Genomic DNA, 24,617 nt, shown 5'->3' with positions numbered 1-24,617 from the left:
GCAGGAATCTGTATTCTAAGAGCCTCCATGTTTTGGAAACTGGGCATGGTGACAGATTTCCAGTTCGGCTGTGAGACATATAGAACAGAGCATGTGGTACTCCAAATCAGGCATCAAAATTCAGCTTTTTTATTCTGAATAGGGCTGGCACCGAGTCTGGTTTCCAGATGGTTTTCTGTTGTGTGTTTCTGTTGCTTAGAGGAACACAGCAAAAGCACAAGGGGAAGCCGTTCCCCACAAAAAAGGAAGGAATCAGGAAAACAGAAGTAAAACCACAAAGAACGAGTCAATAATTAGTAAGTTACATCACTTTCCGTGTCACTTTTCTCCAGTAAGAAACCAGCCATGGAAGCTCTCACTTTTACGCCAAACAATTCAGTGTTTGATTCTGCTGTCTGTAGTAGCTTTGGCTGGCATTTTCCAGTCTTATTTATACAGTTAGATGCAAAGCAACCCATTATAATGCTTGTTATTTATTAAAAAATGTGGTGTTTGAAAGGACAGATGCTCTTGTTTACCATCCCTTCAGATTTCAGTCAGTCTTTGTATCAGTGTTTATGCTCTACACTATACAAAGTCTGGCTTCTTTTGTTCTTTATTTGCTTTTGATATTTAATTTTTTGAACTCCTCGATGACTGCATTAGGGTCTGGTTTAGTTGTTTCTATATTTGGAAATTTTCCTTACAGCTCACTGATTGCACATTCATTTATAGATCTAATTAAAAGCCAATGGGAAATTTCAGTTTAAGAATTTGAACCATGGAGTAGCTGTGGCTTCTAAAAGATGTCCAGCACAGCTGCAGGGCACATACTTAATACAGTGGCGACATGACAAAGTTGACCTGAAGGACTTCTAACTACACTCACCTTCAACAATTTGTAGGTGTTCCATTTATTTGTTTTATTAGAGCCCACTTATTACCTAGCAAAAGACAACTCAAATACAATAGAGGATAATGTCAAATCAATAAACTGAAGCACACTACACAATCAAATGTCATTTGAAATCCAAGTTTTAGCACTACACACCATTGTACTACATAGCTCCAGTACACAGGAGCACTCGATCGCGTGTCCAGTTTTCATAACTGCATCCTTAAAAACAAATTCTTAAGCACTCTGTACAACTGGGGCCATAAATATGTATTTCATCTTATTTTCTAATTTCATCTTTCAAAATAGCAGTTGGAGGCTCAAGAGAGACTACCAGGGCACAGAAGGTCCAAATGTTCAACTTTCTGTTCTCTACTCTGCAGAGTACTGAGCACTGGTGACATCTACAATTTTCTGTCTCTGCTGGGGAGAGGTAAAGCTATTTAGCAACTTAAAGGATCGAGCCCTATTAAAATTACAGAAATGTGAAAGACTTCATCAGAAAAATTTATTTCCTTGGGGAAATTTTCTTTTCTAACAGTAAGACTTTTCCCTGCCATTTGATCTCCTATAACACACTGGATTGTTCTTGTAGGGCTATTTTGCCGCTGTGGTCTTTGAATGCAGGCCCTCTGAGGAGACCAACAGAGCAAAGATACAGCAAGTTACCAAAAACAGGGCTCCCAGGATACCATGCTGCCTAAGGGCATCCATAGGAGCCTGAGCCTGGGGGTTTTGGCTGCTGCTAAGAAGCGGTAGCTGGGATATAGAGGAATTGGGGCAGGATGCACAATAGCCTCTAACTTTACTGCTCTTTCAGCCTTTGCCTCTTGACCTTCAACCCATCTTACAGTTTCCTCACTCCTTACCAACTTTTCTCTTTGCCTTCCATCTTACTGATGAAAAATTCAAGGTAACAAATAAGCTTTGTGCTCTTACTACTTTTTCATGTCAACTACAACTTCCTTGGCTTGAAGCAGAAACCCAGGCATCTACAGACTGTGGCAGACAAAATGGCCAACTACCTTTGCACGGAGATAAGCAGTGTATGGAAAGAGGGACACCTGTGTCCCTAACCCTGCAGAAGCAAAAGAACAAGTGTAGCATTACTGCCAGCTGCACTGTTAAATGTGTGGTTGCAGCATTAGGACCCATGAAATACAAGGGTCAGCAAGCAGCATTTCGAAGGGTAATGCAATTTTAATCCCTGGTCAGAGATTTGCCAAAGGTGGAGAAGGCACTTCAGGCTTGCCACTGTCCGCAGTACAGCCACACAGATGCCAGCGTGTCAGTGAAACACCTTTTTTCACGCGCCCAAGCACAAGGCAGACACAAGCAGAGCCACATAGACACAGCAGAGCTCCAACCAGCTTCATCTGCTGGCCTGAGATCAGAAAGAGCCACAGACTCAAATAGGGCCAGGGCCGAAGTATAGCTAAAAGGATTTAGTCTTTCCCATTATGTTGTAAAATCCATTGTGCCTGTTTGTCACATGGAAAGGGAGAGAGGAAAGAAATCTCCCCCAAACATCATTATACAATCTTCTGTGGCTTGCAGTCACAAATCAGCACATTCAGAGACAGACCTGAGCAAGGCTACAGCTTATTTCTGTGCAGGCTATCATACTGTGCACAGGATTTTTAAAGCACAATTATAGCTTCTGACATCCTACCTAAAGGAGTGGAGTGGTCACCATGGTAACACCTGCAGCACATGGCAGTGAACACCTGATACCAATCAATCTTGAAAACATCGTTTTAAAGAAACAGCCTCCTGGAAAACTGCAAATGGAGATTTCTTGCTGAAACTAAGAAGATGCTCTCTTCTAACAAAAATGAAAGTTTTACCTTACCATCTTTTCATCTGACTCCCCCTCCATACAATCCTATTCTGTATCAGTTTAGAAAAGTGATAGAAAATAAAAAAAGGCAATGGTTCTGTATTGAGAAGAGTGACAAACATCATAGTACAGCTGGCATGTAAATGATACCTTGCATTTTTTCCCCAGAGCATGAACTGTGGCTTCTGAGAATATGGCCATGCTCTGGCTGCTAAAACAAAATGTAGTAGTATGTAGTGCTCCTCCACCTTCCCAGGACAACAGATTTCCCTCAAATGTTAAAAACCCCAGAAATTTCATCAGCTTCTTTCTCCCTTTTTGCTTTCCAAATCTGCAATTCGATTTCATTGATTGGAGTTGTATTCCTTTGTGGGGGTATAAGAAGAAAAATATGTTTAAGGAAGTGAAGTTTGCACTCAGCTTGGCACCGTGGCTTTCTGAAGTACATTCTGCCACCACGCCTCTAGACACATCCAGTAGCCAAAGAGCAGATGTAGTTGCTAAAGTCTCCGTGGTTTTTGGCAGGTTGGTTTTTTTTTCAGCTCAGTTCCACCCCACCAGCCTTTGGGTTCTCTGTGCTGTGACTGCTCCTCTGCCTCTTTCAACAGTCTGCCGCCTCCTGTTATCCCAATAAGGACAAATAATCCCAGAAAATACCTCATGCACAAAGTTCAACCAGTCTCAGCAGTATTTCCAACATAGTCTTTCTATTTCCTATTTAATTCTATCTCAAGTTACTGCTACTTCCATTATTTGAAAGTCTGCTTCTTAATTTTCCTTTGGTAAGACTGTTTCTTTTCAGATGGCTTCCATTTTTGTCATCTTCCATTCCCTCTACATTCCCTTTTTCAAGTAATTCAGAGCTATAATCATCTATTCTGACAGTGCCTCTCCTTTACTAAATGTGATTTCAGAAAAGGAGAGTCACTGAATCTGCAAATACCATTGACTGACAAAAGCTGGATATCCAACTGCCATAGAACTAGTAAAAATATACACAGAAATTCTTTCAGCATCATGGAGATGTGCGGAAAAACAGCAGCAGTAGACACCACATGAGTCCAAGGAGGTAACGAGACATCCTTTCGTGGTTACTGAAGTCACCAGAACAGGCACCCTCTGCCATGCCCTCCTCACTACTGAGCAGCCACAACAGACTGTGTGCACACGAACTGCTACCACAGGCTGTTTGAGCTCATGTCTACACTGTACACAAAAACTGATTAGGAAAATGCTTCCAAAACTTATTGCCAGAGTTCTGGCTATATCCAGAACTAACTACTGAACTCATCAGATGGCCACTTAGAAAAAAGGTGTGACTACTGCTGTTCAAGAGGAGTGCTATCAGGATTTTTCTGACAAAGGCAGTGCAGTAACTGGGTGGTTACAATACATATGTCACTTTGCGTGTATCCAACTGAAATGTCAAATCATACTTGTTTAGCTCAGGTAGGTAAAAAGATCCAGTTGTCTCCCATTTTATTATAATATTGGCCTCTACCTACAGGTGTGTTTCAGGAGAAAAGCAAGGCATGTTGCTTTGAAGCAAGAAAAATAAAGGGGAATTGATGATATGGAAAATTTGTGGCCATTGTTCTCTGCCCTCAGTATGCTATGCAAATAACTCCCAGCAGCTGTAACAGGTATTTATACTGTCTGTGATGCTCTACAAGTCAGAACTAGCTGTCATGCAGTCTTGTCATATATGAGGAAGTCCACATTTAATTCTGCTTTCATAGTGTGGAAGTTGCATTTACTCAGCTGTGGTTCTGACGTGTGTCTCACAGTAAATGGCATTATTGGTCAACAGGGAAACAGACTTCAACGATAGAAATATAATGCTCCAAAAATCAAAATTAAGCAGTCCATAAAAGTGTATTGGGTTTTAATCTGTGCCAAGGCCCAGCGATGTTTTTTTAACTGCACATAATCAATGACAGAAGAGAGCCATTTATTCCATTGATTTTGGCCAGGATCAGAAACCATACTTTGACTATGTCCAGTATCTTTTGCAAAGGTAAGTGGCAAGGGAATATCAGGCAACTGCAAGAGAGTCGTTGAAGCAATTGAGAACACTCTTGTGGCTTCCTGTGTTTTATCAGCCTGTAAGAAAGTATTCAAAACCTCCCCTTCCCAAATCCTTGGTTTAAAGACAACAACATAATCCATGCAATGAAATGCACAAATGCAGTCTACCCTCGCTCTGAAAGAACATTGTCGTAAATAACTAATTAACTATGCACTTCAGCCTGGAAGCTGAATCTTATACTTGCCACCACAAAATGATGATTCATATGTTTACTATATCCATTTAAAAATGAAGGGTCAGCACAAAAAATAGCAGTGAGGGTCAAAACTTCCATGAATATTTTCATTACCTTCTCTATCAGGTTTACATATGCTTTTGCTGACAGGAAGATCACAAATCTTTCACCTTTGTGCAGCCGACTCATCAGAGCTGCAGGAGCTGTCAGTACTGCAAGTTTTGAAATGTATGCTAAACTGATGGTTTCTGATAAGGCTGCTACTATCCGTATGTGTATGAACTTCAAATACCATATTCCAGACTGTGAACATGGCATTGTAGGCTGGTGTTCATTTTTTAGTGCCCCCTTAGGAATATAATCTTTGTGTAGGCACATCTACACTGGGAGCCTTTTTTATCCCTTGATGCTGTGCAGTAGAAATAACTAATAAATAGCTTGCTAAAGAGTTATTTATCCAAGTACAAACACAAACCCACTAGATTTAATAATATATTTTCCTTTTGCAATAGTATAAAATAGTAGTGAAATAAAAACAACTTGATAAAAATTTGATCCAAAAAGAGAAAACAGGATCAGAACAGCAGAGCCCTCAAGCAAAACAAGTCAGACAGTTTGCCTTTCAAGTTCCCCTTTCATATTCAGACTTCCATCCCTGGCACCTATGGTAAAGGTTTTTTTTCCCTAGTCCAGTTACAATTTCTGAGTATCAGTACTATCACTCAGACACATATGATGTCTTTTTTTCTCCTCCTTTCAGTGTCTCAAAAAGCAAGAGGCAAAGATAAAGCCTGGATTCTCTAACAGGGTTTTTCTTCACACTGTGATTAATAAGGTTAATGTGCTTTACTGAATTCTCACTTGAAAACATCAAAAACCAACATCCCCCTGAAGCAGTGTGGAAGAAAGGCAGCAATTCACCTCCTTGCTGCTGGCAGCATGGTCTGAAATTGCTTAAAAAGGCTCAAAAACATTTGGAGACAGAGGGTCTGCCCTTCTCCTTGCATTTCCCTATGAATTCCTTTAGACATAAAGCATTGACCAAGCCTGGGACTAAGATTGGACTCAGATGCACCAATGCTCCAATAGGAATTTAGAAAGCAAGGGGGTCCTCTTAGAACCTCATGACTCATTGGGATTATATCCCTTACCTTTTACATCTTTATCCTTTTCCATCCTTATTCTCCATGTAAATAATTTAAAATTTGGTTCTAATCCAAGTTTGTTCTGTGTGCTTTGTCTGTGTAGTGAGTCACAGAATGAAGCTTGCGACAGGACTTTGTCAAGATGCACCTTTACAAACTCAGATGAAACCCACTGCTGCTATTACTTTTGGCAGTGACCCAAACCACTCATCTGTGGCAGTCTCCTAAGAGAGAATTCATGGTAACTGTTGCCTCATTCTACCTTCAGGTGAGTTTCCATGTGTGTTAGGAGCAGCCTCCTAAGTGCTGACCTCTGCTAAGAGGCATTTTATGCCAGTTGTTGAGAGGCACATGATTACTGGCTGAATTCAGCTCCACTGCAGGGGAGGGACCAAACTTCAGCCTACAGACACCCTTCCCCTTATGCTTCCTGTTTCCATTACTGCAATTAAAGCATTGTATGTACAAGGCAAACTTGCTCTTTCTTCTGAATTACACAAATATGGCACCAGTTTAGACTGTGCATTGTGTAATTGTATTGATCTGCCGCACTGTTTCCCCACTTCAGTGTGGTGCCCAGTCTCTGGAGGCTTTGAAGCAAACAAAGGTGTGTATGTTGAAGAAATAAAGATGTGATGTTAAGGTGGATTGAATACTTTATCCAATTCATGCTTACATCGGGGGGAACATTTCCAGGATCTCAAATGCAGGACAGGGCTCAAAGAGGGGGATTTTGTACAGGTTTGGACTAGCAGCAAGGAATTCTGCCTTCTGTGAAGCATCTTTGAAACCCAAGAGGATGCACACTTAATCCTCCCACACAGCCTGCGCTATACATGAAGGATATTGGCAGGCATGATTTCTGCATTGTAAACTCATATTTGAGGAGTTTATCTCTAAAAAATGGATGGAGCTTATCAATTTGCACATTCTTACCATTCCCATACACAGAGACAGGTGGGCTCTACATCCAAATGGATACTGGAGGTCAATTCAATTTCTGAACCCATGTTGCAAATATTAAGCTGAACAACTTATGCCGTAAGCCTCATCTGCAGTGAAATACGTAAAAAAAATGACATTTCATGAGTTCTTTTATCAAGGTTAAAAGAAGTCTATAGCTACTCGGTAGGTTATCTTATTCTTAAGCCACATCTGCTTACAGTTACAGTTATTTCCTCTACCAGTAACTTGCATAAGGACATTCTACTACTTTCAAAAGAAATTTCACAGATGCAGGGAAAAAAACCCCAAACTTTCCATACCCACTGTGATTAATACTTATCGACAAGCATTTAAAACTCTAAATCTGTTCTAAGCATTCAGGAATGAGCAATAAATGAAGATTGTTTTCAGCAGCAGAAAAGTTTTTTAAAAACAAATCTGTCTGTATTAATGAGGCTTAATTAAGCAACTTTCCCTTAACAATCCTGGCTCAATTATTTACTCATTTGCAGAACTGCAAAGTATCTGCACTTCTCAACTGGAATTTCTAAGAATTTAAGTTAAATGATAGAGTGTAAAAATAATCTGTTGTAATTAGGCTTGAAGCATTAATTACATAAGTTAATATAAATTTTCTTCAGATCTTCATATACAACACTGAGGAACTCTGCTGTCCTCAACAGGAGAGCAGAGTTCCTGTTTCTTCCAGAGCTGTGACTAGTTCCTGTTTCATTCTTTTCTTCTGAGAGATCTCAATGTAAACCATTGGTATAATCAATAGATAGATCATCTAGGGAGTGTTCACTGCACATACACCCCTTCTCACCTCACAGTATTTCTGTGTGTGCTGAGAGGCACAGGAGCAATGCTTCTGCCTTCAAAACTGCTTAGCCTGCAATGCACTGGCAACATCTCTACATACCTGAAATGGAGAAGAAAGCAATGGCTACAGCTGCGGTAGGGACAAGAAGAGAACTCCATCAGCTTGCAGAGGGTGATGATGAGACAACAGTAACATCCAAAAGAGAGGTAAAATATGGCAGCAATGAGCCTTTGCTTTAGGAAGATTGTGCTATCATTCCAGATGTCCTGTCACTTGGCCAGGATGTCTGTCAGAAACCAACACTTTGCAAATGCACACACCTCCACAGATTTATGGTTTGCTTTCCATTACACATAATCTTAGTATTTCAAATATCCACAGAATTAAGAGGCAACAAATATCAATTGTTTCCAAGATAGAACCTGCTTGATGTCATGAAGGTGGCTTCAGGGAGCAATTTCTGGATGTCTCTGGCAAACCTACCCTGGATTTGAAAACTATGTTCAATCGAAAGAGCTGAGTAAGAAGTTCAGGAGGAAATTGATAATGTTGAGGATGTCATAAGAAACCTGAAGGAAGCAAAATCTATCAACAGCTGTTAAACACCAAAATACTATATCTCACTCAAGTAACCCATGAGCTGCTGAGCACAGGACACTTGGAGACTATACAGTGGGGAGTGTGTTCATAGTGTTTTCCCTTATTTTTGACCTCTCTCAGCAACAAGACACTATGCACTAGATACCCATTTGATAAGAAGCAGCTCAACCGTTCTTAACTGCTCTGGACAAAAATAGAGAAACAAAGTCCCCACAAATGAAATCCCCATTATGTTGGTTCTAACAAGAGTGACTTCCCTTCCTTCCAATACCAAAAAGAAGTCCAAGTCATTTAGTCAAAATTGGTTTAAGAAAACCCATTCCTTTCTGTGACAAGGCAGAACATCAAGTTTCTAACAAAGTGAAGACTACAAAAAAGCATTTTCAGTTTTGATTTCAACCTCCAGAAGCTGGTGTGTGAGATAACTTCCAACCAGCCCCACAATCAACAATCTCCTGAAGAGGGGAAGGAGTATTCTCTCCTATGGCAAGGAAAAGTCAAATGTGTCTGCTGATCTTGGAGAAGTAGAAATCAGAATCTGAAAGTGGAAAATTACAAGGGTATTTTGTGCTAATAAGACATCAGCTCTCTGATGAAAATGGGAAAGGATCTTATTAACTGTTCATTCAGTTTAGTTTTTTTTTTTTATTTCAAAGAAGCATTAGACAATGAAAAAGCACTGTAAAGACTGAAAGAGCTCAATCAGAAAAGAACCTAAGATTATCAATCTTGTCTTCCTATTGAAATTGTGTTACCCCTCCACTTGTGCTGAACTCTGCTTGAATCATAAAATGGAAAGTTTCACAGCGCACAAATAGATGAACACACAGTTTTTTTCCATACTGATCTCCCTGTAAGCCCAGCAACTCTGGGCTGGTGGCTGCAGAGGCAGCCCTGCCATGCTGCAGAGTGTCCTTCTGGAAGGGCACCAACAGAAGTAACTAACCCCTGTAGCAGTGCTCTTTAAAGCAAGGTGATGATGAGGAAATTTAAAAGCCAAGTGTCTCAAAGAATCAACCCCTGCTGTCCTATCTACAGAGACATCTCTGACATTGGGCAGTCAGGAGATGACAATTTATGTGATGTTTCTACCATTAATAAAGCCATCAGCATAGATGTGAGAGCTGAAGTCAGCAGTTCCAAAACTAAATCCCTCTTTAAAACCTATGACGAGAAGGAAAAGGGGTCAGAAGCTCAGACAGACCCCAGCTGCAGGTTATGGTCACTTGCCAATGTTTAACTAAAGCAATATGCTCTCACACCAGGGCTCTCCAAGGGCTGAATGGCATTTGGAGGTGAGGGGAAGGCGGTCCCAGGGAAGACAATGAATCATATCTGATCCCTAAAGAGATGCAGAGGGACAGTGGAAATGGGCAAGGGCTTTCTTCAGTCTTTATTCTTGCTCTGTGCAGGCCAGACACAACTGCAGCCCAAGAGGTTCCCTGAGGGCTAGGATTGCACATCTTAGCCCTCCTTGGAACAACCGCATCTCTGCAAAGAGCAGGAGGACAGCAGGAAACATTAAACCCCAATCCTAACCTCTGCATACTCCATGACAGCTTCATGCAGTACATAGGAGTTTTACAAGTGCTTTGCAATCCTCCCTGCAAGATTCCTTGCTGCTATCAGTAGGGGAATGCCATTTTATATATCATGAAAACATGGTATTTATATCTGCATGTCGAAAATAACAAGATGCATAACTGATATTAATAGCAGATAACCATGAAGCCTTGATGAAAAGCCTCAGGAGAAGTGTCTTCAAACCCTACTGTCCTATGTTCAAATCCGCTCCGAAACCCACCATTCATTTTCCCCTCTCTAATTCCATGTCACATTGTCACTGAGCTTTCTCCTGCCTTGTCCCCACACAAAGCGTCCTGCACAAGAACATCTGTGTCTGTTAGCACAAGGGCATCCATCGGGCGGGCTCTGTAATTGCATTTGCTAATGCTTCTTTTGACCCAACAGGCTGGGACTGACCATGTGATATTCCACGTGTAGTGTCACTGAGATCAAATCTGAAATAAAACAGTGGAAGAAAGCCTTGGCTCACATGGATGTCAGCTGAAGGTCACCTCCAGACTCAGTGTGCTGTGACACCAAACCTCAGGCAATGTGGTGGTGTTCTTGCTCTTCTCTCTGCTGTATATATACACCACTGAAATGATGGGAGACTGTCTACCTGGGCAGCTTTTAGCAGCCCGCAGTGAACATAATTCTGATATTAATTCACCAGGTATTTTTCCTAGTCCATCTCTGTCAGGTAGGCACAGCAACAACATTCCCTCTGTTCATTCCAGGAATGAATTCTTCCCTTCACCTCTACTGAGGAAAAGGATGAATGCACTTATGCTTATTCTGAACACAGTTCAGTGCTCTACACAAGGATATGGTCAGGCCACACATCAATTAACCATGCAGCTTTACAGCAACAAACAGGCAGATCTATAGATTTTTTAATTGCCCTTGGTATGGAGGACATCTCCCAAAAAAATAGTAGGGCCAGTGTACCACTGTGCTGCAGAGATCCATCTGAGAGGCTACTGTAGCCAGGCATGATCTCTAACAGATGTTCTGATATGTATCAGAAGCCAAATTCAACCTCATTTACCTTCAACTTCCGCAAGGCAGAGAGGCACCAACACAAAACTCTACCCTTCAAGTCCTGGGTGGTCCATTCTTCAGGTCTTGAGGAGTTGTGGGTCTAAGCTGACTAAAAATACTCTGTGAGGCAGGAAACTGTTCTTTTGAGAGCTGATAAAAAGTTCTCCTAAGGATGCACTGCTTCCAAACAAATGCATAAAACCCCTTTGGAACAGAAATAGGGCAGGATACATCTCACAGAAATGAAAAGACACACGGCATAGCGCCTCAAGATTCCCTGTATTCAGCCAGGTTCCTTTAGAAGTTTTATTCAACATCATAAAAATACTCATGCATAACAAGTCTAGCATGTCCATTCCCACTGAAGGATGTCCAAGCTCTACAGCCAAATTCTCATACAATGCTCTGAGTTTTCTCTCTTTGTCCTTAGTATTGTTTTGCTTCTCCAAAGAATCCTCAGAGCAGCATGAAGGAGATACCAGGTATTTAGCAAAACTATCATGTCTGTTAGTAGCACAAAAGCTACCCTGCCCCAAATAGCATCAGTCAGGGGTTTGTACCTAACCCTCTTCCTACCACATGCTCTTAGGAGACATCAGTTAACTAGTCCTATACCATCCTCTCAGTTCTCGTGGCCACGGACTTTGATGAGCTAATACTTGATTCTTTAGAGATGTGTGCTTTGAATACATCTGGGAGCTGACCATCACAATACTCAACATATATATGAAAATTGTATCTACATGAAGGAAAGGAAGTAACTTCTACAAATAAACTACTCTCCTGAAATTTGGGTACCAGATATCAAAACCTGACAGACACAAAGTAACCTAGTCAAAAGAGAGTGAACAGCAAATTCACTCTAAGTCCTTTACTAGTGCAAGTGGCAATTTTATCTGAAACTGTAAATGACTATAAAAAGAACGCTCAAAGTCAGGATTTACTAATAGCCTTTCTGAGATTTCATGCAACAAGAAAATGTGCTGAACCTACATATCCAGGAAAGCTGCATTTAGTAGAGTGTGGTTTCAGATTGCTTGCAAAGTGACCTGAAATAGTTGAATGGACCTGGAGTCAGGAGCTGTAGGGAACCACAAGCTGAGCGAGAAAAACATTGCCCAGTCTTGCAGTGGCAGTCCCCTTGCCCTGTGCAGCATGTCAGTAAAGGTTTCTGGGATCATAAACTTTTCACAATGAATTTCTATTATCACATGGTAGGCTAAATCCAGGGCACATCACTCATTTGCCTCACTAGAGGACATGAACTGCTCAGTCTTTCAAGAAGCCTCCCTGGTGACACAGTTATCCCTTCTGTGCTTTGAAGTCTCCATCTCACAACTCAGAAGGTAATGTGTTCCCACTTTAGCAAGGACAAGCTGGAGATTCATGGGAAAACCTTCTCCTACCTCAAAGATCCCCAAATGAAGGATGGCCTCCAGCCACAGAAGAACACTTTCAATGCAGGATGCCCCACAACCATCCATGTCACTAAACCACATTATGGAGGGATCTTTCAGGTGCCACAACCTAGACTGTGGCACAAAACAACTCTGACAGCAAGATGTGGCTCATCATCAGGCTGGGGAAAAGGCTGAAGATGAGCAGCAATTGTGGCCACAAAGGGCCAGAAATCCACCAAGCCAAGGTGGAGGTGTGAGGTCAAAGCCAGTGGTGTTTGTATCCTTGGATAAGGTGGCACTTGCTATGCTGCCTGGAGGTACTGTGAGCCCACACATGTAGGCTTTGTTGAAGCTCATTCTGGATTGATTGGATAGCTCCCCTCACTACTCAGTCCCAGGGAAAAAAAAACCCACAGAAAACAATCAGGGTTACATGGTAAAAATGCTTCTTCAAGATCAATTTATGAAAAATAAGAATGGCTTAAATGAATTTCTGAATTAGAAGTAATCAATTTGGTGGTGTAATAGAAAAGCTCTTTTGATCTGTTTGGCTTTTTTGTTTCTTGGTGTTTTTTTTTTTTTAATCTGAACCATCCATCCCTCTAAAGCTCTGTACAATTCCTGCATTATCTCAGTTGGCACTCCTGATTCAAAGCAAGGATTAGTAACAAACTGTGCCACCCCAGAGCCATTAAAACAGCAAGTTGGTGGATGGGAAAAGGGCATATGCATCAGGATGACCTTTCCCACAGATATTCATGTTTGATTACCAGTATCTTTTCTAGTTATACAGATCCACCAGTACACTGTAACATCCCAGATCTTCCTGAATCGTGGAGACAAAAATAAGATAGTCTTTACCACCACAACAGTGTTGCTTATCATGCAAAACCACTGGAACAATTTTATTCTTACGAGTAATGAAGATGTTTTAGTAAACCCTATTAAACCCCAGCATCAGTACCAACCCCAGCATTAAACTGTTGAATATGGAGCAGTTTTCCTATGGGAAATTTATGACCAGAGGAAATATTCTAGCCTTGTTATTTTTATAGCATCCATTAATTTTTTAATGAAGGAGGGAGCTATTCAAAGTGTCCTCTACCTTGAAGAAGAAAAGTAACCTGCATTGGAATACAGTGCCACAGCTCCCAAAACATGAGACAATACCTGGGTGCAACTGCTGTTGCCAAAGCACATTCATTTAGCCAGCCAGCATTCTCCTCAATAGACATCCTGCACATTTTGGTTACAAAACAAAACCATCCTGACCTTTTATCTCACTCCTCTGCTCAGTAACATTGATGTCCATTGCCAAAGTTTACTGACAGGGGTCCTCAAGCCCTCTGCACAAGCCACAGACCTTGTTCCCTGAGCTCTCACTTCTCTGTCACCTCAGCTCTACCCCGCTCTCCCAGTGGTGGCTGCCTTTCCCAAGGCTTCCAAGTGAACATCCCACAAACTCAGTACCCAAGATGAGAACCACTGACAGTTCATGAGCTGTTTACCAGTGACTTATTACCAAGTGCAGCATGACCTGAGGAAAAAAATTTAAAATTGCCTATTATTTTTGTTCCTCTAATTTAGAAAATGAGGGCACAATTTCCTCCAGAAAGCAGATGCCACAGAATTATTAGTGGGTGTCTCCTGGTATTTTGTTCACAGTTTAAACATTCAAATTGCAGTTGCAATAAGTGTTTGTTGAATATTTAGCAGAGTTAAGCTCTATTTTTATCTAGAGAAGTATCATTTCAGATGTCACAGTTCAGCAACAAATTCTGAGTACCATGTTTGTGCAGTGTGGCATTTCTCCTAGGATCTACAACTCCAGAGTTGCACTGAAACACAATTAACAATATAACGCATCACTGCAGCTCCTCTGCATTTTCCATTTGCAAACAAACTGGTGCTAAACTCTGTCATATCCCAGCACCACTCTCTGCTCAGCTTCCCTTCCTCCTCACCTCAACTTCCCTTCCTCCTCATCCTCCCCCCCCAAATTCAGAGACACAAATCTACAGAAAGCATGCAAAGACACTTTCCAAAGAGATATAAAAAGGAGAACAGTGTCATGTATATTCCTCACCCAAAGTAAGCCTATGTGCCTTTTATACAGTCCATATGCTTATTTTCTTAACAATTTTTGAAACTCCCATACAGATACCAGACATGAACATGCCATAATATTCCTTCCTCAGTTTCGGGGTTTTTCCCCCTGAGGATTTCACTCCCCTGAACATTCCCAGAACATCTCCAGCCTCTCCCAGGTCCAGCAGTGGCAGTGTTGGCACTGTGCAAACACAGCTCACAACACCACTGAGTTGTTTTTAGCTCCCATGCTGCCTGAGGCTGAGAATCTTCCCCCTCATCACATCCCATTTAGTGATGAGCCATCTATCCTCATGCTTTTGAATGCTACACTCTCTCTTAGATGGAGCCTTAAAAAGACATGCTCCATCAAAAGAGCATGTCTCTATGTGTTCTGCTGTCAAGGCCTTTGCCCCAAAATCAGAAGGAGGTCTTATCCTGCACCTCTTTTGTTCAGTTGTATAAACAGACTGGCCTGCTGTCTTGCTGGAGCAGTTCAGACTGGCACAGGAGGAGTGAAGCCAGATCCCCCTGCCAGCTCCTGGTAAGACATCTGAACAAATATCCCCATTTTGGGAACAGCTTAACTTCAAATGGTAATTATGTCTCACCTTTGAGGGGCTGCTGCTTTTCTAAGCCTGAAGGCTGGACCGCCTCCCCCGTCACAGACACAACCAAGGGATCTGCTGCCATCCGTACATCCAATGTGGCTCCTGTCAGATGGCAGCTCAGGCTGTCAGCCTCGCTTCTCTTCCTCCATCAAATACTGGTGCTGGAAAGTCTTAACAGGGAAACTGGGATTACAGGACACATCCTTTGCCCCAGAGACAGCACTGCCAGCTGTTATCTCTGCTCTCCAGTTCTCAATCAGGAATAGAGCAGTAACAAATGCACTCAATCCTACCCTGAAAGGTAGCCATACAGAAAGGTCTGGGCTGGAAATCCCAGCTTTTTGGTGGCTTTAATCAAATGGAACAGCATTGGGAAGAGAGGGGAGAGTGGTGGTGGGGAAGTGCTGAGCCATTCAAATTTAAATTGACTTTTTTTATTTTGCTTTGATTTACCTCTAATCTTACATTCTTTTTTTCTAAATTCTAAAAAGGTATAGAAATGATGCCAAGATACAGATTAAAATATATAAATTACCATTCCCTCTCAAAATGCATGCCTGGAAAAATTGCATAGTTAAAATATTTATAGTAAGGACTAATCAAGCCATTAAGCCATAAACAGCTTCATTTTAATAAAGGGTGCACCTCTAAATCTCATCTTTCTGTTCTTCCAGAGAGTATTTATTTTATTTTAGGCAATCAAACTTCCAGTTCTAGGTTTTACAAAAATCTAAAGAACAAGCAACTTTTAAAATCATTAAGGTGTGAAGTTTTAAGTGACTTTTTTGGTTGTCAGAATCATAAGGCAGATACCACTCCATGTGGTTGTGCAAAATTGATCAGCTGAATAAATTTGTTCAGCTTTCTTCTATGCTCTGTAGACCACCAACTGCTACTAAAGAGGCCTCCAGTTTTGTCAGCTCTCCCCTTGTATGACAAAATTTAACTCTCTACAAAGGCTGGATTGTTAACCAGTCAATTAACACAGTGAATATACAGATGAATGTCTTATTACACCCCTTCAACATAACTAAGCTTCTGTAAAAACATTCAATTTCCATGCTGTGTGAATCATTATAATTGACTCAAAACAAGAAATTGTCTCGCCTTAAATGGGATTACAGCAAGTAGGTTTCCATTTGGAATTATTTTAATACTCAGTAAAGCTAAATTAATTAGTATCTGACTTAATTTTTTTTTTTTTTTTAAGTTTCAAAACTGGCTAGAACAGAAACAATACACTGAGTCTCTTGGGAAATCTGTTTAATAAACACACCATCCCATTTATTCTGTTTTGCTTTGGAGTGCTACTTCCAGCTACCTGTAAATAATGAGAATCTGTAAGGAGAGAAGGAGCATAAAAGTGAGTTAGTCATTAATAAAAGGAACTGTGTGGACAGCATGTACTCTCTCTTCAAACTGTAAATAATAAAACTACCAACTCAGAAGAGAAAAATCCAGCATTGCCTTTTCAGTGATCCTTTCTCCTAAAAGCACCATGGCTTATGATAAACACCATCTCTGTTCAAGTGGAGACCTTCCAAACCCATCAATAATAGGTTGCTCCCATTAGGAACTGGCTGACAATTATTTTTATTCAATTTAATTCCTTTCACAAATCTAGCTTTTCCAGCAAACAAATGCAAGTTCAATGGGAAAAAAAACAAATATTCCTCCAACCGTCACACACTCATCTTTTTAAGCTTTTTTAAGCTCTCTGAGGTAAACAGCAAGCACTTTTAGTGACAGTTTCTGAGTAATGATGGGGAAGAGAAGGGAAGTGGTTGAAAGCACCACTGGCTTCTTAATGCCAACTCTTTTATGTTACTCAGGGAACATATGTTCAATCACTGCTTATGAAACAGCTTTGACAACATGGAGCAGAGCTTTTTGCTTGATGTTTGCTTAAATGAGACCCTATCTATTGTAGAAGCAATAGCTTATAGTTTACTTTTTTGGGGTAGTTCTTTAGTATTTTTTTGTTAAACAGAAGCAACTCACAGTGTTAATAATAGTCTAGTCAGTGGCTGTCTTCTCTGAAGACTTCGTTACTGTGAGGTTTCACTGCAATCCAGCTCTTCTGAGAAGACATTTAAAGAAAATATCAGAAGGGTGGTACAACAGAATTTCTAATGCCTGACCTTTCCAAGAAGAAAAACAAGTGAGACACATTAGAAGAACCCCATTCCCACTTAGGGACCTTTCTTTTAAACATCAAAATCACACCACTGCACATGATGCCTACTTCCAAGAAAGCAGTAGTCTCAGTGTCTCATTTCTGAACAAAGAACATAACTATCACATTAAAGCTTTAGCAAAACATGTTTACAGAAGTCCCTGCATTTTTATTATACTGTATTGTGCCTTGGAGAAAGCTTTTCTTTAGTGAACAAAAGCTGCAGCAGACTGAATTAGACTTGAAGCCTGAAACAGATCACATGCAGTACACTTAGAAGTTGTTTTACAACATTGAATTTAACCATATGTAAGGCAGACTGTATTAGCAAGCTGTTTTAAGGCAGGGACTGAAAACCACTATGCTGTTGTTAGCATCTATTTGTTATTTCTTATTAAAGGTCTTTAAAGGCCTTTCAGTCTGTTAAATAAGATTCCTCTTCCCTGTTATATTTTTCATGCATTACAAGGACTTCACAGCAACTTTTCAGAGGCTCAGCTTTGAGCTTGGAATGACAGGGTCATGGGACAACTCAGGCTGGACAGGGCTCAGGATGTCCCTAGTCCAGCTCAGCACCAAGGTCAGATGAGGCTGATCAGGGCTGAGCTCCCTTGGGGCTAGAACCCCCCAGAGCAGAGCTGGCCCAGCCACAGTGGGCAGCCCACACCCTCTGCCTCCCTGGATTCTTTTCCTTGTGCACCATCTGAACCTCTTGGTCCATTTGATGCCCCCTGTGTCTTTGGCTCTCTCTTTTTGACCACCTCCCTCCCCGTGGTACCAGAAGCTGCTGTCAGCACCTCCAGAGCCATATTCTCCCAGACTGAGCCAGCCCGTCCCTCACACTTTCCTCATGCAGGAACTGCTCCAGCCATAACCATCATCATGTTTTTGATATTCTAGAAAATGGCTCCTTCCCTGGAGAAGAGTGCATCCTATTTTGCAAGGAAACAGGAAAGGTGAACTACACTGACACACTCCACAGCATCCTCTGACTCCCTGTGTCCAGGGAACCACGATCCTGTGTCCAAGCCTGGCTCTGCTACAGGCAGGGTTACAGCTAAATCAGTGTCTCATCTTCCCATTACAAGCTGTGTCTGCAGGAGCAGCCCATCCATGCTCTGGAAGAAGTGGCAACAGAATTGCAGACCTCTGCCCTTCTCCTCAGTTCCAGGGCGGCTTTCCTTTCTTCAGAGCAGTTTATAAAGCCAGCCCTCAGAATTTCTATTCATACAAACAACAGAAAAACCTCAGCACTCCCACTGTATTGTGGATTTAAATCAAGATGAAGTGCCATATGATTGCTTAACACTTTGCTGTGTTATCTGCCAAAGCCAACAATGCTATTCACAACTGGCTAAGCCCTGAGAAATATGCATACTTCAGGTATTAGGCAAACCATATCCTTCTACTTGGTACCATGGGGGAATTCTAGTTCAAACACTATTTTCATAACTGCTTGTCCACTCAGAGACAGAATTTCTAGACATCATCTTCTCATCTTCTGCTTCATTTAGTCCTCTTACCCAACCAAACCTTATCCACAATAGATGGAACAGACATACAAAGATCTCCACATATATACTTCCAGGACAAATCTTACCAACACTAATGGAAACTCCTTTAATTAAGGACTATAAAATCCACCTGTGTAGATAGAAATTGCTTACGACCAAAGCATACCATTTATTGCCCAGGAATTAAAGCTATTTTGGATGAGGCAGAGGAAGGGTGCAGAATCATCTCAATGACAATCTCTTTGTCATCACTCAATGAAACACCACAGAGCACTTTCATCAGTTAGTATGAAATATTTAACAAGTGCCAATGCTTCTGCAGCTGTCTGAGCAAGACCAAGGTACCTTGTAATGAAGAAGATATAAAATATTGATGGGCCAGGTGCTCAGCTGAGACACAAATGACACAAGATTCCAAACTAGGCAAAACAAATCTTAAAAGGGATGTTGAGCCTGAGCAAAGGGCAGTAGTTCATACAGACAGAACACCAAGTTGTATGGTGTTGAATGCTGCACATCTTCCAAGGGCATTTCAACAACTCCAAAGCTGCATTACTAATCACAGTTCCAGATTACTCAGGAGCCTATGGAAAAATTTCTGTATTTCCAACAGAATGTTGTGAACTGGTTGCACAGGTAATTGAAAAAGGCTAAAATAAAAGTCTACCCATTTTTCCATGGGGGCTGGAAAGCAGAATAAATTATTGCCTCTGTTCTGCCTCAGCAGGTGTTCAGATCTGCAGGCATAGACCTCACTGTGTACCATAAACCCAGTTCACCTTCCTCTGTTGGATGGAATACATGGACAGGATAGGGAAAGCCAACAGAGATAGCTTTGCTATCAATTGTGTATGTAGCAAATACTGCTTAATCTGTAGATTAAAATAAGAAGAAGCAAAAAGAAAAAAGCACGTGCTCCCTGATTTTCAATTGCTTCTCTGGGATCTTCCTAGGGACACAGAAAATGGAAGATTTTTAATTCAGAGCTGCGTCCTTGCAGCACAACCCAGAACAGAACTGCCCCTACCTCTGGGTTCAGCACAGAAAGATGTGTGCCACAAACCAAAGCAAAGACATGCAGAAAAGCTTCTGCTGCATATATTCAGTGCTTTCTGTGCTCTGGGAATCCAGCTGAAATCCTCCTGTCCAAATGCCTCAGCCTGGGTGCACCTGGCCAGAGCTCCACACCCACAGGCTGCTCAAGGTACATGTCTCCCCATGCACAGTGCAAACCCAACCCTGGTAAATCATCACCTCCCTTTGCTGACAGTAGGCTGTAGTCAGATGAGCTGCCTCGGCCACAGCTGAACCATGTGAAGGACTCCTGCTCTCAGCCCACCCTGGCCCACCCCCTGGTCTGGGCAGAGGCCACACTGTCTCTCTGCTAGATGCCACTGCCCTTCTCTGCCCTGTCAAGGTAAGGGCACAAGTTTGCACACCCTACCCAGTCTTTCACCACAGCACAAGTTGAACACTTCCACTGGCAGGGTCTTAAGATCCATCCCTTGAATGCATTTGAACTGAAGCAGGCTGGGTAGCACCTACGTACGATGCTACCTCCCACGTTTCTGGGAGCAATGGAACCACTGGTGAGGGGTGGGGGGTGAGAAACTGTTGTGGGAGTTGTCTCTGCCATCAGCTGGGAGGCGCCCAGCCCAGGGTGCAGGGTAGCAGCTACCCAGAGCACAGGGAGAGCTGTGTGGGGCTGCCAGAAGGCCAGGTCCTTGTGGCAGGGAAGGATGTTTGGCTCCAGCCAAGTGCAAGAGGATGAGGCAGGGCAAGACACTACAGAAGTGTTTGTGCTTGTTCCCAGAACAAAGACATCACTGTGCACCTCATCCTTCCTCTTGCTAATATAGAACAAGAGAATAAAGTCAAATGTAATTGCTACACAAGCATGGTGGTGCTCTGTCTTTACTGGGGAATGAAGGCTTTAATGTATATAAATGATTGTAAAAGATGTAGAGGAGAGCTTTGTGCAATGTGAACTCTGAAAAATATTTTCAAAGAAATCAACATTATCCAGTGAGCACTTTACTAAATTAATTTCATTTATATATGTATATTCATGCCCAGAGAACAAGACCAGTTGATACGATTTCTACAACAGGAAAAAAGCTAGCAAATCAACTTAATATACTATTAAATTTTTCTAAAGAAAAAAAAAAAAAAAGTTTTAAAAAATAAACCAAACCCAAGCACCTCAAAAAACCTACCCACAATAATTTCATAGGGAGATAATGAAAGAGAAAAGACAGACAAGTATTGTGATGCTACTAATATTGGCAAGGCAAGGAAGGAGAAAATGGGCAATTACCCGTGAACACAGCTCTTAACTTCAGTTGTGTAACAGAACAAATAATCAGAACAATAACCACCTTTTAAAAGTCAATAAAAGCAACATGTATTCAAAAAGGTCGTGCTAGATAAACTCACAACACCTTTTCATATTTCTCCTCCATTATTCTTCTCATGACATGGGGACATCCCATGTGCAGAGAAAGCTGTAGAGGACATTCAGATGTAGCCTTAGCCAGAAGAAATAGCAGTGGCAGTAGGAAGCAAATTAAATTCTAATCAAAAACTTGTATCAATTGAGAGAAACTGATTGTGGAAGAAGCTAGGTTTTATTGTGACCACAGCAATCGAGTGTTTGCATTGAGTCAAGATAACAAAGAAAATTACTGCTCCGTTGGCTATCAACCCTGTATCAAGGAGTATTAAATTGTGGGCTAGGAAAGGAACACGTCAGCTTACGAAGTGGAGGAATGACAATGTCTGTATTCCTAACTCATTACCAGAAACATCTCAGACCTATTGAGCTTATTTTGAGAGGACTATGGAGAAGAAAAAGCACGATCAAAACTTCCACAACTATGCACTCCCAAGGAGCAAAGAAATTGAAAAATATAATCACCAAGCCTTGAGCAGCAGAAGTTATAAAGCTCAGCATCCCATGGAACACCTGCACAAATTTCCTTATGTCTATTAAGTTGAATGCTTGATACAGCTCTTCCTTCAGTAGATTCAGAGAATTACTTTTGTAATTCTCCCCTTTCAGGCTGGGGGTGATGCATTAACTGCATCTCTCTCATCTCCCTGGTCACCAGAAGTCTTGAGGTTTGTAAGATTTCATGACTTTGAAATCTCTACTCTTCTATTTATATTGGCAGAAATTAATCTCCAAGGGTAAAAAAATTATACCAAGGCAATGAGGGGAGCTATCAGTCAGACAGCATTATTATTATTTTAGCTTCATCTCCTTAGGAAACCAGGATGAACTTAATATAGTCAGGGCAGAAGGGAAGAAATAACAAACATAAATCTAAAATGGGAAAAACTTCTAAAACCGGAATTTTTAAGTCAAGTACAGAAGACATTATTTCACGTGAGGAAAGCCAGATTTGGGAGCTTTTCACAAACAGATCACCATTTCTGACTTTCTAGGATTTCTGCTAAGCCATACTCTTACGCTGCAATGAAAATCTGGATGATCCCCTTGTAAAAACGCCAATGCCAGAATCTTAATCCATTCTAACACAGATGTTTGACTGTCTAAATACTTCTACCAGACAAGATCACTTGGATTTACTTTTGTAATTCTCCCCTTTCAGACTGGGGGTGATCCCATGGGTCTGAGTGGCCAGTCTGGATGCCACAGAGTGAAAAAAACCAATCCAAAATCCTGAACTGTTCCACTGCTCACAAAACTATTTGAGAGAACAGGGTGCACCCTAGGGAGATGCTGCAGTGAATGGATGCTCTTTAGACATCAAGAAGTGGTGAGAACACACCCATTTCCCTCACTTTTCCCCCCAAAGCCAGGCAAGAGGAAGCCACGCCCAGAGAACCGAGTGTGGTCTTGGGGCACCTTCACCAGGAGTAGAAATCAATGAAGTCCAGCAAAAAGCTCAGCAGGAGTGCAGGGAATATATGATCTTGAACTGGTAGAGAAAACTATACAAATTATTCCCCACAGGTTTTCCATCCCAGGTTTTAGAAACTGAAACAGGTTTTAGTTACATTCTGAACGGCTCATTAAAAACCCTCATCAATATACTAACAGCAAATATTATTTGTAGCAGGATAGTCAATGAATGGACACAAGGGAACAGTTCTGCACTTTCAGACAGATTAACAACATGACCTGACTGAGTTTCTATCTCTCTGCATTTCATTATTTACATCAATATTTTTAAAATTTGTCATGACTTTGAAGTTCAGATATATTTTCATAACATACTAATGTATGTTATGCTGTTTCACCTTAATTTGTAACTGTCATGACACATCTAATAAAAAAAAAAAAAAAGAAAAAAAAAAAAAAAAAAAAAAAAAAAAAAAAAAGAAAGAGACTGGTCTCTGTTCCAGCAGGGTGTATTAAAAAACCAAGCTACAGAACTAAACCTTCACTCTAATAGTACAGTAAAGTGTGTGCTTTTTGAAGTTACATGGGTATTTCTAGTTAAGTTTCAATTTATATATATATTTGCTATCAACAACAATTTAATATTTCAAAACCATCATAGCATGAATATTCAAGTTCAAAACTTCAAAGAGAATAAGTTGAAACAAAAAACCTCAGTAACTCAGACCATTCTCATCCCCATGACTTCTTCAGTCTGAAGAGGTAAACAAAATGTCATTGTCTTTCCTTCAGCTGTTTTCAAGGTCTCTGTTTTGATCAAATTTTTCATCAAAAACTGTTTTTTCCCTAGATACAGAAGGTGATGAAGTTATACTGTGTAAGTCAATATGTGCTATACATTTCCACAATCCTAACCACAATGCCCCCAAATGTAGACAGTAATTTTATCTATTGCTTCAGGAATTTTTAATACTCTTTTACTTCTCTCTTTGCTAAAAACACTTGCCTGCTCTGCAGAGTCCACAAATAACTTCAACAAATGCTGAAAAGGATCATTTATAACTGGATTAAGAAACACTTCTCTTGCTGCCAACATTCTGTGGCAATCAGAAAGGAAAAATTCCTGCCTCGCACGTGATCTAAGTACAAGGACATTCCTTGCAAACACAGAAAGCTGAAAGTCAGTGATGTATTTTAACTGATTTTCTAGGAATATATTTTGCATCCACAAACATCACGTTAGTTGTTCGTTGTCTTGTACGTGCAACCTAAATTATGGACTTTATACACAACGGTTGTTTCAAATAGTGTTGTAGTATACCTAAGCAGTAAATTGCTCTCTAGCCCTCGTGTTGTCACCACTGATTGATTTGACCGTATAAACATAATTTCAGGAAGGAGACGTAGTTAAAAATCGCACCTGGCGCACTTCTGATTGCTTTTCTGCCGGAGAAAAAGTCATTTCAGTATCCTTCCCGATGAGAGAGAGCCTACGTATGACATCGATTAGCGGTTTCCCCTAAAGGTTAATACCTGGCGCTAAGAAACATTAAACCTGGTCAGTCCGGAAGCATCCAGAGCAGGGAGACACAGGCAGATCATCCGTGACCTATCCCGAAGAAAGCCTGGGACACGGTGGTCGGGCACGGGACATCACGTCCCCAGGACCACCCTCCACAGCAGCTTCACCGATCCTCGCCCGGAGCTGCCGGGCCGCCCGCCCTCTGCTCCAAACTTCTCCCCGTTCCCGTCGATGCCCGAAGGGGTGCCTGGGGCCGGGGTGGCTGGGCCGGGAGGGACGCGCACGGTACCTGGGCACTCCGCGTCGCCGGGAACGCTCCGGTTTGCGGGGCAGGGCGGGC

General features: G+C 41.4%; 1 protein-coding gene across 5 annotated transcripts in view; it reads right to left on the bottom strand.

The window, feature by feature from the left end:
• The window catches only part of PKIB (protein kinase (cAMP-dependent, catalytic) inhibitor beta), a 53,774-nt gene that overhangs the window by 28,512 nt on the left and 645 nt on the right, over positions 1-24,617 (bottom strand). Inside the window, exon 1 of one of the 5 annotated variants that reach the window (XM_008637807.2) lies at positions 24,567-24,617. The exons of 1 other annotated variant lie outside the window; for it this stretch is intronic. The gene's annotated coding sequence lies outside the window, so the exon portion shown is untranslated. Of the gene's footprint in view, positions 1-7,059; positions 7,167-24,175; positions 24,265-24,288; positions 24,516-24,566 lie in introns of those variants that run through there. 3 more of the 5 variants (XM_017739722.1, XM_017739720.1, XM_017739721.1) reach the window with 3 other exon arrangements.

The sequence above is a fragment of the Corvus brachyrhynchos genome, unplaced genomic scaffold, assembly GCF_000691975.1.
Source record: "Corvus brachyrhynchos isolate BGI_N302 unplaced genomic scaffold, ASM69197v1 scaffold14, whole genome shotgun sequence".
NCBI classification, from domain to species: Eukaryota; Metazoa; Chordata; class Aves; order Passeriformes; family Corvidae; genus Corvus; species Corvus brachyrhynchos.
This window is presented reverse-complemented; position numbering and strand designations above follow the sequence as displayed.